General features: G+C 41.9%; 1 pseudogene; it reads right to left on the bottom strand.

Annotated features, from left to right (window-relative positions):
- Positions 1–7117: 7117 nt before the first annotated feature.
- LOC129023933 (small nucleolar RNA SNORA26) lies at positions 7118–7231 on the bottom strand (annotated as a pseudogene).

The following is a 7231-nucleotide window of genomic DNA, read 5'->3' as shown; positions in this document are numbered from 1 at the left end:
TAGTGTTATTTGGCACCTCAGTCTAATGTGTGCCATTACTGAGGAACCCCACTTGGGGTAAGTCAATCCCTTCTAGCCTAGCAGTCGCTTTATTAGAAGCTGGGAAGGGGGTGTTTGCCTAAGTAAAAGGGTGGAAGAAAGGCAGAATTAGAAGATGGGCCTAATAGAGTGTAGCAGATACAGGTAGTAGGCAAAGTGAGAGAATAAAAAAGGAACAAATTATTTGGAGTGAACATGTTTGTGTTTGGAGCAGGATTCGCTTAGCCTCCTGAGTTGTTTTCTTTAGCAGTCCAGGGCCTGTGTCGTCCGAGGAAGCCACATTGTCCAGGGCTATGGGTCCTGCAGGATTATTTTCTTTATTACTGGGTTAGGTTCTACCCACGCTCTGGTAAGGTTTGATGCACTGTGCTGGAATCCAAAGAGGACCTGAGGGGGTGTGAACACAAGCATATCCTCTTCCTCATGTTAGCAAATCATCTGGACCACACCATACATTACTATTTACATCTTTCCATAAAACTGTGGGTTTTATGTCTTGAGAGGTTTTAGCAAAGTGCTTTTCTATAGCTGATTGAAATTTATCATTTAAATTTAAGAAATTAAGGGTAAATAAGGCTTGTGCTAGTAGTGTTGCAGGGTCCTTACTCATAATTCCCCTTTTTAGTTTTCTGAGCATATTTTTAAGAGAGGAATGGACACGTTCTACTATGGCCTATCCTTGGGGGTTATACGGGATGCCTGTGGAATGTTGGATATTCCATGTATGACAAAATTGTTGAAATTGTGAACTAGCATAAGCCAGACCATTATCACTTTTAATTTTTGTGGGTCACCCCATAAATGCAAAGGTTAAAAGAAGATGTTTAATGACATACCAGGTGGACTCTCCAGGAAGAGCATGAGCACTAATTAAGTGAGAATTGGTATTAACAGATACATGTACATATCTTAGTTTTCCAAATTCAGGTACTTGAGTAACATCTCTTTGCTATAACTGATTAGGTTCTAGTCCCTAGGGTTAATACCTGTTAAAGGAGGGGACATGCCTGTGAGCTGGCAATCTGGGCACTGCAGGATAATTTGTTTAGCTAGTCTTTGGATAAGTTGAAATTGTTAAGTTCCTCCAATTTTGGTGGAAAAATTGATGTGATTGTGTGGTTTGGTCAAGCAGTGACGTCATAACTTGCAGGTCCGCTTGATTATTGCCATAAGCCAGTGGACCAGGCAGTGAGCTGTGGGCTTGAATAGTGTGTGATAAAAATAGGGTGTGTACATTGATCCAGCAATTGCTGAAGTTGAAGAAAATGTGCACACGGTGGGCTCAAGAGTAGACTTAATGAGGCCTGTTTCAAGGTTCTGCAATAAACAGAGTAAGCAAAGTCACCAACAATATTGATAGGCTCAGTGGAAAATGTCTCCAGGCCAATATTAAGGCTTCAACCCCAGCTCTCTGAGTGCCAGTAAATCCAGAACAAGTGAGGGAATTATGTGGTCTCCACCAAATAGCCACTTTTCCATTTTTACCAGAGCCGTCAGTAAAAAGCATTAAAGTGTTAGGTATGTGCCTACTTTTGTAGGCACAATTACAGGAGTACAAGAACTGAAGGAGTTTGTCAGCAGTAAAGGCATGCTCTATATGGCCTACATAATTAGAAAGTGTTATCTGAAGATTTAGAGACGGGGCAATGCTGCTTCAAATTGCTTTTTACTCAAAGGAATTCTTATGACATCAGGGTCATAACCTAGCAACTGATTGCATCATCTGCGGCCTGTGTAGATGACTTCAATAACTAGCTGGATATAGGGAGATGGTGTTTTAGTCCCGGTATGTGAGCAAAAAACCCATTCTAGAAAGCATAGCCCTGGGGCCATCTGTCCTATTAATTCTGTTGGGGAATGTTTAGTAGGAAAAACAAACAATAGAACTGAATATCATGGGTCTAAGCGATCTAGCTGCCTCTGAGAAATAGTGTGCTCTATTTCCTCAATTTCCCTTTTTGCTGCAGGAGTTAAATACCTGGGAGTGTCTAGGGCTGTATTGCCCTTTAGGACAGAAAACAGTTTTGTAACTTATCAGTAGTTATGCCCAAGATGTGGTGAAGCAAATTAATACCGCCCACTATTTTTTGATAATCTTTTTTTTTGTATTCTTTTTTTTAATTTTTATTATTATTATTATACTTTAGGTTTTATGGTACATGTGTGCAATGTGCAGGTAAGTTACATATGTATACATGTGCCATGCTGGTGCGCTGCACCCACTAACTCGTCATCTAGCATTAGGTATATCTCCCAATGCTATCCCTCCCCCCTCCCCCCTTGACAATCATTTAAGGTGTGTAAGTTGCTAGTATTTAATTTAACCTTTTGAGGTCTTACTGACCGAGAAGTTAGTATGTATCCAAGATACTACCAAGGAGAGGACAACTGTACTTTTTCAGGTGCTATGATTAAACCTCTTAACTGTGTATTCTTTATGACAGAGGCATAGAAACTTAAAAGCATTGGCTCTGTTGGGGCTGCTAGTAAAATATCATCCATAAAACGAATAATCTTGCAATTAGGAAATTCTTTTCTATTGGAGAGCAAAGCCTGATTTATATGATACAGACATATCCAGACACAGGTATCCAGTGAAAGAGTGGGCTAGGACTGTTCAGCATTCCTTGAGGAGGAACTTTCCAATGAGACTGGTGAGCTGGCCTTTCATTATTGACAGCTGGTATTGTATACGCAAATTTTTCTCTGTCCTATTCTGCAAGGAGAATAGCATAAAAGCAGTCTTTTAAGTCAATAACGACTATAGGCCAATCTTGAGGAACTACCATGGGGGAGGCCCTATTGAAGGGGCCCCATAGGTTGCAAATTAGCATTGATAGCCCGTAAGTCATGCAAAAGTCTCCATTTGCCAGACCTTTTGGGAATGACAAAAATGGGCGAATTCCAAGAGCTGTTTGATGGTTCTATATGGCCGACTTTTAATTGTTCCTCAACTAATTAATGGACTCCTTGTAATCTGTCTCCCTTTAAAGGCTACTGTTCTACCCAAATAGGATTTGGAGAGAGCCACGTTAGGGGATAGGGGAGGAATAACAGTGGCCATTACTAGAAGAGGGTTTGTTGTTTACATTAGTCATCAAATTCTGCCCTCCAGAGGGGGTACTGACTGGTGTTTAAAGTTGTTTTTGCTAGCATTGACCAGTCCCATGGAGTCATAAGGAAGTTGTCTGCTACGGCCTCAGTTAATCCTTTCGTAAATGGGCTAGTGGCTCCGTTTTCTCTAATGCTTTTTCTTATCTCTTTACAAGCGTCAGAAGAAATGAGTTCATGTACCTGATTGCCTTGTCGATCTTGCATTACCAGGCAAGCTAAGAGCTCCCCTTCTAATGCCACTTGCCTAAGATAGGGTCCCATAACTGTAGCATATCCCTTGTCTTTTTAACAATTTATAGGAGGCCGGGCACAGTGGCTCACACCTGTAATCCTAGCACTTTGGGAGGCCGAGGCGGACGGACCACCTGAGGTCAGGAGTTTGAGACCAGCCTGAACAACATGGAAAAACCCCATCTCTACTAAAAATACAAAATTAGCCGGGCGTGGAGGTGCATGCCTGTAATCTGTTACTCGGGAGGCTGAGGCAGAAGAATTGCTTGAACTTGGGAGGCGGAGTTTGCGGTGAGCCGAGATCATGCCATTGTACTCCAGCCTGGGCGACAAGAGCGAAAACTCCATCTCAAAAAAAAAACAATTTATTGGAGGAGGGGGCTCAGGTATTTTTGCCCAGTGATAGTGGGGCTGAGGGAGAGGGAGGCAGATAGGAAGGTGATGGTTTCTCCTCCCTTCGCTTTTGAGGCTCTTCTGTGTAGAGCAGGGCCAAAGCAGCCCTGACTAAGGCCCATAACGTTAGAGATGTTACTGGGACCTGTTGCCCTTGTGCATAATGTTGTTTAAGATTTCTCCTCACTTGTTCCCAGAGCTCTATGTCTAGCATGCCTTCTTCTGGGAATCATGGGTTAGGGGAAACAACAGTCTGTATTAGGTCCCTTAATTCAGCCTGTGAAACCGAGGCTCTGCTAGCTTTAAGCAGCTGTTTCAATACTTTTATATACTGTTGCTGTTGAGCTGATAACTGTTGTCCATGATGAAACCCTAGCATGAACAATTCCCTCGAATTTGGAAATCCTGAGCAGGCACCAATGACTTACTGACTTACTGACCGCACAGTCTCTTCACCTTCGTTTTCGAGGGTTCCATTGCAATCCATTAGAGCACTCCTCACATGGGGCACCACCTGCCAAGTCTGTCCCACAGACTCTAGCCCAGCGATGAATGAAAGGAGTACTCAGACATAGGTATCCAGTGAAAGAGCAGGATAGAGAACTACCAGCACTAGGGGCTGAAAAGAGTTCGCAGCCCTGCTAAGCTGGTGACACTCACATTTATTTAGTACAGATTTAATGACAAAGGCTTGGAGCAAACACAATTTGTGGGTAATAAACATTGCCACCCCCCCAAGTAGAGACCAGTCCTATGTGTGAATGATCAAAGGTTGGTTTCTGGAGACAGGAGTAAACAAATTTATCTAGGTAAGTTCCTTCACATTCCCTTGTTATCTACCCTTTGCTCTCAGGCTCCAAATAAGAGAATTTGGCTGCCTTCAGCCAAATTTTCTTTCGAAGCTTTGCAAAACCTCCCGGCCTTCCAAGAACGTTTGTGTTTTTCCCTGTAATTTCTCCCATCACCCTGACCTCTCTCCTACAATATATAAAATTTATAATATATAAAAATATATTATAAATAATATGTAAAATATGTATATATAGAAAATATATTCTATATACAGAGCACTTATATACATATGCACAGTTTTTCTTTTTCTTTTTTTTTTTTTGAGACAGAGTCTCATTTTATCACCCAAGCTGGAGTGCAGTGGCATGATCTCAGCTCATTGCAACCTCTGCCTCCCATGTTCAAGCAATTCTCATGTCTCAGCCTGTCGAGTAGCTGAGATTACAGGTGCACACCACCAAGCCCAGCTAATTTTTGTATTTTTAGTAGAGACGGGGTTTCGCCATGATGGCCAGGATGGTCTTGAACTCCCAACCTCAAGTGATCTGTCCATCTTGGCTTCCCAAAGTGCTGGAATTACAGGCATGAGCCGCTGCGCCTGGCCTGCATATTTCTTTTTTCTTTTTTCAAGGAACTGGCTATTTGATTGTAGGAGCTGGCAAGTCTGAAATCTGTAGGGCAGGCCTGCAGGCTGGGAACTCTGGGGGCAGGAGGTGATGTTACAGTCTTAATGCAGAATTTCTTCCTCGGGGAAACCTCAGTTTTGCTCTTCAGGCTTTTCAAATGATTAGATGAGACCCACCCACATTATTGAAGCAATCTCCTTTACTTATAGTCAGCGGACTAGATGTTAACTGTGCCAGCAAAATAACCTTTATAGCAACATCTAGATTAGTGGGGTTTTTGTTTGTTTTTTGAGACAGAGTCTCCTTCTATTGCCCAGGCTAGAGTACAGTGGCGCAATCTGGGCTCACTGCAACCTCTACTCTCAAGTTCAAGTGATTCTCATGCCTCAGCCTCTCAAGTAGCTGGGACTACAGGCACGTGCCACCCACGCCCGGCTAATTTTTGTATTTTTTTCTTTTTAGTAGAGACAGGGTTTCCCCATGTTGGCCAGGCTGGTCTCAAACTCCTGATCTGAAGTGATCCACCCGCCTCTGCCTCCCAAAGTGCTGAGATTACAGGTGTGAGCCACCATGCCTGGTCTATATTAGTGTTTGATTGAATAAAAAGGTAGGATAACCTAGCCAAGTTGATAGAAAACTAACCATCATACTAAGATTGAAATGTCCATTAGATATTTTAAGGCAGTTATAAATAAGTCTGGAGCTTAGGAGGAGGGACCCATCCTAGAAATATCAATTTTTAAAAATAGTAGGCCCAGCATGGTGGCTCATGCCTGTAATCCCAGCACTTTGGGAGGCCGAGGCAGGTGGATCACCTGAGGTCAGGAGTTTGAGACCAGCCTGGCCAACATGGTGAAACCCCATCTCTACTAAAAATACAAACAATTAGCCGGGCACGGTGGCTGGTGTCTGTAATCCCAGCTACTCGGGAGGCTGAGGCAGGAGAATCACTTGAACCCGCGAGGCAGAGATTGCAGTGAGCCAAGATCATGCCACTGCACTCCGGCCTGGGAGACAGAGTGAGACTCCGTCTCCAAAAAAATAAATAAATAAAAATAAAAATAGTAAAATACACACAACATAAAATTTACTATTAATAACATTAATACATACACAATATTGTGCAACCATCACCACTACCTAGTTCTAGAACATTTTCATTGCCCAAAAGGAAACCCTGAACCCATTAGTTACTTTCCATTCTCTCCCTCAATCTCCAGACTCCCGGCAATCACTTATCCACTAGTCTGCTTTTTGTCTCTATTGATTTGTCTATTCTGGTTATTTCAAATAAATAGGATTACATAATATGTGGCCTTCGTATCTGGTTTATATCACTTAGCTTAATGGTTTCAAGGTTCATCTATGTTGTAGCATACATTCATTCCTTTTTATTGCTTAATACTATTCCACTGTGTAAATATACCACATTTTGTTTACCCATTCATGGGTTGATAGACATTTGGGTTGTTTCTACTTTTGGCAATTCTGAATAGTGCTGCTAAAAATAAACATTTGTGTATGAGTTTTTGTTTGAATGTCTGTTTACAGTTGTATTGGGTATATACCCAGGAGTAAAATTGCTGAATCATACGCTAATTTTATGTTTAGCTTATCGAGGAACTGCCACTGTTTTCCACAGCAACTGTAGCATGTTACATTCCCACCAGCAATATCCAAGGGTTCCAATTTCTCCACATCCTTACCAATGCTCATTTTCTGCTTTTTGTTTGTTTTAATTTTAGCCACCCTAGTGGGTGTGAAGTGGCATTTTATCAACTTGGTTTTGATTTGCATTTCCTTAATGACTAATGATGTTGAGCATCTTTTCATGTGCTTCTTGGCCATTTGTATATCTTCTTTGGGGAAAGGTCTATTCAAGTCTTTTGCCCATTTTTCTTTCCTTTTATTTCTTTTATTTCACCTGTGACTATAGACAGGATCCAAAAAGGAGATTTCCAGTCTCTTTCCTGGGTTTAATGGAGACTTACCTTACCCTTCTGTGTTATTTTTTAATTTGGTTGTGTGGGCGGCAA

This window comes from Pongo pygmaeus, chromosome 1 (genome assembly GCF_028885625.2).
Source record: "Pongo pygmaeus isolate AG05252 chromosome 1, NHGRI_mPonPyg2-v2.0_pri, whole genome shotgun sequence".
NCBI lineage: Eukaryota > Metazoa > Chordata > Mammalia > Primates > Hominidae > Pongo > Pongo pygmaeus.
The sequence above is the reverse complement of the archived record's forward strand: the minus strand, read 5'-3'. Positions and strand labels throughout refer to the sequence as shown.